Here is a 9,990-nt window from a genome sequence, read left to right as displayed (position 1 = left end):
TAATCTCTCACTATACACAAAAGTCAACTCAATATGGATTAAAGACCTAAATTTAAGACCTGAAACTATGAAGCTACTAGAAGAAAACATAGCGGAAATGCTACGTGAAATGAGAGTGGGCAGCACTTTTTTTTGAGTGAGACTACAAAGGCACAGGTGGGTAAAGCAAAAATAAGCAAATGGGACTACATCAAACTGAAAAGCTTCTGCACAGCAAGGGACACTATCAACAAAGTGAAGAGAAAACCTAGAGAATGAGACAATGTGTTTGCAAACTACACATCAGACAAAGGGGCTGATATCCAGAATATATAAGGAACTCAAACAATTTAACAGCAAAAATTAAAAAAAAAATAACCCAATTAAAAAGTGAGCAAAGAACCTGACAGATATTTCTCAAAAGAAGACATACAAATGGCCAAAAGCATATAGGAAAAAAGCTTAATATCACTAATCATCAGGAAAATGCAAATTAAAACCACAGTGAGATATCATCTTGCTCCAATAAGAATGGCTATTATCAACAAGACAGAAAATAACAAATGCTGGTGAGGATGCGGGGAAAAGGGAGCCCTACCACACTATTGATGGGAATGGAAATTGGTACAGTCATTGTGGAAATCAGTATGGAGGTTATTCAGAGGAGTAAAAATAGATCTACTGTATAATCTAGATACCTTGCTACTGGGTATATACCCAAAGAAAATGACATCAATATATCAAAAAGACACCTGCATTCCCATGTTCGTTGCAATATTACTAACAATAGTCAAGAGACAGAACCAACCTAAATGCCTGTCAACAGATGAATGGATAAAAAAACTGTGGTATGTATACACAATGGAATACTACCCAGCTACTTTTTAAAAATGATATACTGTCATTTGCAGCAACATGGATGAAACTGGAAACCATCATGTTGAGTGAAGTAAATGTGGCACAAAAGTCAAACACCACATAATATCACTCATGTGGAATCAAAAACAAAAAGTGGTTCTCATAGAAGCAGAGAGTAGAACAATGGTTAACAGAGGCTGGGAAGGGATGAGAGCATGGGGGAGGAGGAACAGTGGACTACGGGTACAAAACTATGCTATCTACCCTAACTGAATCATTATACAATATATGCAGTATTGAAACAACACACTCTACCCCACAAATATGTGTAAGTAAATGTTAAAATAAAAAAGTTAAAAAACATATATCTAGGAATAAATTTAACCAAAAAGTCAAAGTATCTGTACACTGAAAACTGTAAAACATTGATGAAGAAACTGAAGACACAAATAAATGGAAAGATATCACATAGTTATCAATTAGAAAAAGTAGTATTATTAAATTTTCCATACTACCCAAAGCAATTTACATACTCAGTGCAATCCCTATCAAAAGCCCAATGACATTCTTCACAGAAATAGAAAAAAAAAATTGTCAAATGTGTATGGAAACATAAAATAGTCAAAACAATTCTGAGAAAGGAAAACAATGTTGGAGGCATCACACTTCCTGATTTAAAATTATATTACAAAGCTATCGTAATCAAAACAGCATGGTAGTGGCATAAAAACAGACATACAGACCAGTGGAACAAAATAGAGAGCCCGGAAATAAATCTGAACATATGCTGTCAACTAATTTTTGACAAGGGAACCAAGAGGACACAATGGGTGAAGAATAGTCTTTTTAATAAATGGTGTTGAGAAAACTGGATTTCCATGTGTAGAATAAAATTGGAGCCTTATCTTACATCATACATAAAAATCAACTCAAAATGGATAAAAGACCTAAGTACAATATCAGAAACTATAAAATTTTTAGAAGAAAAGATAGGGGAAAATCTCCTGGATGTGGGTCCTGGCAATGATATTTTGGATATCACACCAAAACCTCAGGCCACAAAAGCAAAAATAAATGAATTAGGCTGCATCAAACTGAAAAGCTTCTGTGCAGCAAAGGAAACAATCAACAAAGTGAAACATCAGCCGATAGAATGGAAAAAATATAATTTCAAACAATGTATCTAATAAGAGGTTATTCAAAATTTGAAGAGAACTCATATAAATTAATAGTGGAATAACAAATAACCCAATTAAAAAATGGGAAATGGGCTACAGACCTGGATAGACATTTCTCCAAAGAAGACATACAAATGGACAACACATATATGAAAAGGTGCTCAACCTCACTAATCATCAGAAAAATGCAAATAAAAACCACTATGAGATACAAACTCTCAACTGTTAGGATGGCTATTATCACAAAGTCAAAAGATAACAAATGTTGATGAGGATGGGGAGGAAATGGGGACTCTTGTACACTGTTGGTGGTAATGTAGATTGGTAAAGCCTTTATGGGAAAGAGTATTGAGACTTCTAAAGAAATTAAAAACAGAACTACCATATGACGCAGCAATCCTACTTCTGGGCAAATACCCAAAGGAAATGAAATAACCCCCTCATAAATATATTTGCATTCCCATGTTCACTGCAGCATTATTCACAAGAACCAAAATATGGAAACAAGCTAAGTGTCTGTAGACAGATGAATAGATAAAGAAACTGACACATACAGATGCTCCTCAACTTACAATTAGGTTAAATTCTGATAAACCCATAGTAAGTTGAAAATATCATAAGCTGAAAATGTGTTTAATACATGTAACCAACCAAACAACATAGCTTAGCGTAGACTACCTTAAACATGCTCAGAACTTTTCTGTTAGCCTATGGTTGGGTAAAATCATCCAACACAAGGCCTATTTGTTGAAGATTTCATGTAATTTATTGAATACTGTACTGAAAGTGAAAAACAGAATGGCTGTATGGGTACTCAAAGAACATTTTCTACTGATGCCTATTGCTTTTGGATCATTGTAAACTTGAAAAATAATAAGTCAAAACATGGTAAATTTGGGACTATCTAGATATATATTGGAATATTATTCAACCCTAAAAAAGAATGAGGTCTTGCCATTTACCACAACATAGATGAGGCTGGAGGACACTATGCCAAATGAAAAATGTGAGACACGGAAAGAAAAATCTTGCATGACCTTATATATATACGGAATCTTTTTCAAAAAAGTAAATATACAGAGATAGAAAACAAAACAATGGTTACCATGGCCTGGGTAGAGGGGAGGAAATGGGACGATATCAGTCAGAAGACACAAAGTAGCAGGTACATAGGATGAACAAATCTAGAGGTCTAATACACAACATGAAAAGTATAGGTAATAAAATTGTACTGTATGTGAGATTCAGGCTAAATGAGTAGATTCAGGTGCTCTTGCCATGGAAACAAAACATTGGCAACCATATAATATGATACATATATTAATTTACTTCACCATAGTAATGTTTTAGCTGTATCCCATAACATCATGTTGTATACCTAAATATACACCACAAAATTTATTTAAAAAAAAATTTTTTTTCCTCTTCTTATAAGGGCACTAATCATTAGATTAGGGCCCACCCTAATCCAGTATGACCTCATTTTAACTTGATTACATCTACAAAGAATTTATCTCTAAATAAGATCATATTCACCGATACCAGAGAGTTAGGACTCAAACATACCTTTTAGGAGAACATGATTCAACCCATGACAGTCATCTATCTCTCAGAGAATGTGACATTAGACTGATGTCTTAAAAAAATGAGTAAAAATTGGAGTGGGAGAATGAAAGTTGGAGTGAGAGGAGGAGAATGAATAAAAGTTGGGGTGGTTAGAGTAATAAGCAGGACAGTACATTCAGCATAAGAAAGATATTAAGGTTGGGTAGTGGTTGGCTGGGGGCAGACAAATTCTATATGAATAGGTCTTGATTCTATCCTAATGACTTAGTCTGTTCAGGCTGCTATAACAAAATACCATAAACTGGGTGGTTTAAACAAAGAAGTTTATTTTTTCACACATCTGGAGACTGGAAATTCAAGATCAAGGTGCCAGCAGGGTTAATGTCTGGTGAGGGCTCTGTCCTTGGGTTACAAACAGCCACCTTCTCTCTGTGTCCTCACATGGCGGAGAGAGAGTAAGAGAGTTCTGGTATCTCTTCTTGTTCTTACAAGGGCACCAGCCCTATCAGATTAGGACCCCACCCTTATGTCCTCATTTAACGTTTATCACCTCCTTACAGGCTTTATCTACAGTGAGGGCATGCATGTTTAGGCATATCAAAACTTCTCTACTTTCTATTTTACAAAACTAGGACTGTACCCCAATTTCCCTGGCTCCCATTTTTTGTTTCCTGACTCTAATTTTCTCTACTATTGGAGTTCTTTTAAAAACCCTGGCCCAAGGGCCGGCCTGTGGCTCACTCGGGAGAGTGCGGTGCTGATAAAAACCCTGGCCTGCTTGGCTCGTTCCCAATACCCTGTGTCCTCAGTTACCTTTCTTGGGAAGTTAGGTTCTGTTCCTCAAAATGCCAATCCTAATTCAGAATTTATTGTAATTTGATTGCCCCCTGCCTAATAATCTTTTAGAAATGTTGCTGTATGGATGCCCACTACTATATTTTACCCATTATATTTCCTGGTCCTAGCATTTGTTTGTATCACTTTGGGCCTTGTTAAACCATTTAATCTTTGTGTATTTAACTTCCTGGCTGCTCCCACAAGAGCAAGCTTATTGCCAAGTTAGTTTCCTCCAATATGCTTTCTGCCCACTCTCAGCTTTCTCCCAACTAGCCTTTGTTTCCAAATTGTTGGTCCGTCTTTTCTCCCCATTTTTTCTTAGTGTTGGAATTTTCTAACTCAGGCAGCTAGAGAAATGAAGAATCGATATAGACAACCAGCCCTCCCCTTGTTTTGCCCTGTACAGTTTGCTGCCTCAGCATTCTTTTTTCAATGCTTTTGCATCATAGTAAACATTTGTTCTTTCAAAAGCAATGTAAACTTTAGTACTTTCAAGTTCACATTGCCTTTCTCTAACTATGAAAAGCCTAAACTCAATGTTTGACCCTGTGAGGTCCTTAACCTGACTGCTTCTGACTGGCAATCAGTTTTTAAAGTTGAACATCATTCAGCATAGGCAGTGATCTTCCCACTGCCCTGTGAGCATTTACAGCCTGCAAGAATACTAGAGAGGGGCATCTCCCTCAATACTGTTCATGATCAGCCCTTTTAACTGCCACTGAGTGCTCAGGGTCTTTCCTGTAGGTACTTTTGTTCCCAAGTAACATTGCAAGGCTTTAGAGAACTAAGTTTCCTCCACAGTAAGTTTATGGAGGCTTCCTTTAGAGATTTGATTAGTTATACTCCCATGAAACAGCCTCAAGTTAACAAAAAAAATTGTGATTTGTAAAATGATGACTTCATATGTGAAAATATGTAAACTTAGTTAACTTCTTGCACTTCATCCAAATAGTTTTGGTTTTGAAAGTTTAATCAAAATTTATAGTTAATTTGTATGTGTGTGTGTGTTTGTATGTGTGTGTGAGAGATATTGTATATCTCCTATAGGTTGTATCCTGTATACAGCTCAATGTATGTTAAGCTTGAAAAATAATTTAGATTTTAATACACATATTAAATTATTTGAATATTGTGCTTCATTCTTAGGAGTATAAAGTAAAAATTTATTCTGGAAGGGTAAGACTCTGGAGGGGGAAAAGAATATTTTACAGAAGGATAGATTGAATTACATGCCAAAAGCACTCTGAGAGAACAAATTCAGTTGTTTCAAATGTATTAAATATTAAAACATAATTTTCAAATTTAAAAAATACCATTAACTTCTCAATTTTTATGTCTTGAGCAGTGCCAAATGGCTTCTAAAATCAACTTGTTCTTTTCCATTGAAGCTTTCCAAAATCTATAAGCTTATTCCATTTCAATGTTCTTAGATACATTTATATGTAAAATATAAAGTAGACAGCTTTGCCTGTTTTATTAAATATCAGATTGAATGTGATACTTCATTATTGGAGAAAATCCATATTTTATAGTATAAGATATTTAATTTATAGGTACGATTAGGAAGAGTTCTAGATTTTTATCTTACAAAATTAATGGAAAAATCATAGTCTTAGATTGGAAATCATACAGCTGAAGGTAAGTATGCCTCTGGTAAGTTGGTACTTTCCAAGATGGTTGCTTCGTGTTTGCTAGTCATAAAATAAACCAGGACCCATTAAGACATTGGTATTGGGGTTGACGAATGGTCTTTTCCTCTTAGACTCTGCTAGATCCAGTTTTGTACTACCTCTCATTATTAGGATTTGAAGCTTAATCTGATACATAGTCCTTGAAATATAAAAACAGTCTTTATATTCCAAAATGATTTGCCATAGAGTTCATATTAAATGAAAAGCGTTCTCTGTGGCTCCACCTCCAACTGGGCCAGGATCTGGTTTGCCTTTGAGAGGATTATATTTGTGATCACTCCTTTGTTGTTATCTCTCAGAAGTTACTGTTACAAATCAGAACAAAGAAGTTCCAACCTTCTTCTGAGCTCCCTCCATACATAGGGTAGCTTTGCTCAAAGAACTAGCAGTCCTCGTAGACTGTTTGCCTTTACAGAGTAGGCTGACCCATACAGGTCCCAAGAACATGGGACTAAGGTGGGTCTGTTCCCACTCATGGAAAATGTGCTAGAACCTCACTCCCTTTCCCAACTCCAAATCCTAAAGGCTTGCTGAATCTTGTATGCAACCATTGAATAAGTCTTTTCTATTTCACCTCTTATCTCAGAACCCATCCACCTTTCTCCATCCCCACTGCCGCCAACCTAGTTCAGGTCACTATCATCTCTTGCCTACCACACTGCCAGAGCTTCCTACTGTTACCTTGGCCTTCAGTATCATTTCCCAGAAATCTATTGTCTGTATTCCACTGTTGCTAAAAAGCAAATACTTTTGCCACCAGTATGAACTCCAAACTCCTCAACACGATATACTTGTGCATTTTTTGTATTTCTTTGCATTCTTTCTTGATCCTCAGCCCTTGTGTACGCTGCCCTTGGCCTGGAATGCTGATCTCCTCAGCTCTCCTTCTGCCTCCTTCACTGTCTTCCCTCCTCCTCCCTTACTAACTATCTTGCCTGCCAAATTGAAATCATTCTTTAGACCTAAGTCTTAATGTTATACACTCTGAAATCTTCTCTGACTCCCCAAGCTGTGTTAGGTCCCCTGATTATGTGCTCCTGTACCACTCTGTATGTAATGGGCTACTTATTTATTACCTTCCCAAATAGACAGTAAGTTCCTAGACGATAAATCCTCTGTGTTGCTCATTACTGGTCCCTCAGCATCTAGGATTTTTCCTAGCACATAATAGGTATTCACTTCATATTTGTTGAATGCATATTGCATTATGCCCTGTTACCCTTTGCTTCTGATTTTGTTTCTGTATTTTATTGACTTCCATATATTTGGGTTTCTCTCTTACATGCTACCCAGTGATTGCTCCCACTGAATATGACATCCAGTTTGTTTTTTCTTATTTTGATCCTGGCAGTTAGTCTCTCTTGGATCTGGTTTATACCACCCCTCTAGCTATCTCTGCTCTGACTGCTTTGGAAAACTACCCTCACCCTGACACCCCCTGCCCAGCTGATGTTGCTTCTGAGCCTGTAAGTGTATGGGGGGTGGGAAGAGATGAAGATTGGGTATTTTGTTCCTAATTATCTATTTATTGCAATGAGCAAGCTTGACTTTCGTTTTGACAGCTAGAGAACTATCCTGGAGCCTGTAACTGTCATCTTAATTCATTACACCGCAAGTGTATTTTCCTCCCTGGGAGACTATTAGTGGTACCTCTGCTAAAGCATTCTGCCTCTGCTAGTCTCAGCCAATTCACTATGAACACTAAATCTCTAATTAGCTCCTGCTCTAAAATCTTAGCTAGTCCTTTTCTTTATTTTGCAAGTCTTAGTAAGATACAGGAAAAAACACCTTAATTGATGCTTCTTCAACAACCTCTATCTTCTTTTTTCCTATTTTCAAATTCTAACACAAAGGATAGAGACAAAAATATTTCCCCAAGTCCTTTCTAAACCTCCAAGATTTTCCTCCCAAGAAATGAGAGTGACTAAATTCCTCTCTGGATTCTATTTTCTCCCCATTCTCTGCTTCCTGTTCAGTTAGAGTGTTTTGCCCTCCTCAAGAGTCACTTGTTAACTTTGATTTTGACTTGCTGTTGAGACAGGTACTCCCAGAAATTTAAAGCATTTCATAAGCAAGTATACCTCCTACTTAGGGGACTTTGAATAATTTTTCTTTTGAAAACTGAGCAGTTCAAATAGCAGCAAATCTTTAGTAGCATCACCTCTATACATCCATCAGAGAGCTCCCCAATTGTTACTATTTTTTAATTCATGGAAGTCTCTGTTCATTTGTGACACAAATTGATGTTTTCCTAGTGGTCAAGAACACAGCATGAATGTTCAGTTCTAAATATTTAATGAACAAATTCGTGATCTGTCAGAACCCTGTAGAAGAAAACTTCCTAAGGTTCCTAAAAAATGAAAATGATTTTAATTTTTAGAGCAAATAGACTATTTTCCACCTATAGGACTTTATATCTAAGAATATCTAAGCAATACTGTATAATTGAGCCAGAGTAAACTCAGTTAACTTTTCATAACAATGGTTCCACTAGCCTACAAAGTAATGGTTATAATACCAATGGAGATGACTCTGCTTGACCAAAGCAGCCTTGTGGTTAGGAGAAAGGAAACAGCCAGAGATCTAAAGCAGCTCTGTCCAATAAAAATAATGCAAACTGCATGTATAATCTTAAAGTTTCTGGTAGCCATATTAAAAAAGTAAAAATGAACAGGTTAAATTTGTTTTCTTTACCTAAACATACCAAAAATATGATCATTTGAACATGTAATCAATCAATTAAACATTATAAATGAGGAGGTTTTTCAGTACTAACTCTTTGAAATCCAGTGTGTATTTTAAATCTGACTAGCCACATTTCAAGTACTAAATAATTGCATGTGGCTACCATCTACCACATTAGCTAACACAGGTCTAGAGCCTGAAGAAAGTGGCTGTCACAGGTAATATCAGAGTGACAATAAAATGAAAACTGAGGATTAGATGCCCCCACTATGTCCCTTACTGTGACACTAATAAAGTCCTCCAGTACATTGATGCCAACTCTGGGAAAAATTAAGGTTGGCATTCTTAATACAACTGAGATTGAGTTGCCTTCACCTCACAGAATAGATGCCTAATGTACAAATTAAGTTTAGTTATGAATAGACTAAAAATTTTGTGACACTAATAAAGTCCTCCAGTACATTGATGCCAACTCTGGGAAAAATTAAGGTTGGCATCCTTAATACAACGGAGATTGAGTTGCCTTCACTTCACAGAATAGATGCCTAATGTACAAATTAAGTTTAGTTATGAATAAACTAAAAATTTGTATTTATTGTACTCTCAAGTTTGTGGTCTGATTTTTCTACCTGTTGCATTTACCTTATAGAATGGTCTAGATTATTAAATAAGCAGATTTATATGAAGAATATGGTACAGTATATGGTCCATAGAAAGAGCTCAATATTCTACTCTTTCCTAAATTGGCTCAAATCCACAGAGGACAAGGCCATATGTTTCATCTCTTTTAGGCCCAATAAACTTTCACAGATGGCTATCTCAAGATTTCAGGATGTGGTTACAGTGTTCACTAGAAGAGAAAATATAAATGAATACATGTAAATTATTTTCACTTAAGAGTGACTAGATTAAATCACATGACATTCCGAGAGACTAAAATATTCATATCACCTATGAAAACCAGGCCTTGAAATTGGAAACATATGGATACTAAGGAATATGTTAAGCATAGGTATATACATTGTTTGTTTATTCATTCATAAATAGACTAAACAAAAAATACAGCAAAAAATAAAGTTAGAGCAAATGCTTAAATTGTTTTAAAAGTGAGAAAAGCATCCTAACCACAGAAACATCCAGGATTATGGGTGTTTTTTTTTTTTTTTTTTTTTTTTTTTTTTTTTTTTTTTTGGGGT

This window comes from Galeopterus variegatus, unplaced genomic scaffold (genome assembly GCF_000696425.1).
Source record: "Galeopterus variegatus unplaced genomic scaffold, G_variegatus-3.0.2 Scaffold2571, whole genome shotgun sequence".
Lineage (NCBI taxonomy): Eukaryota > Metazoa > Chordata > Mammalia > Dermoptera > Cynocephalidae > Galeopterus > Galeopterus variegatus.
Note: the sequence above shows the minus strand (reverse complement) of the source record.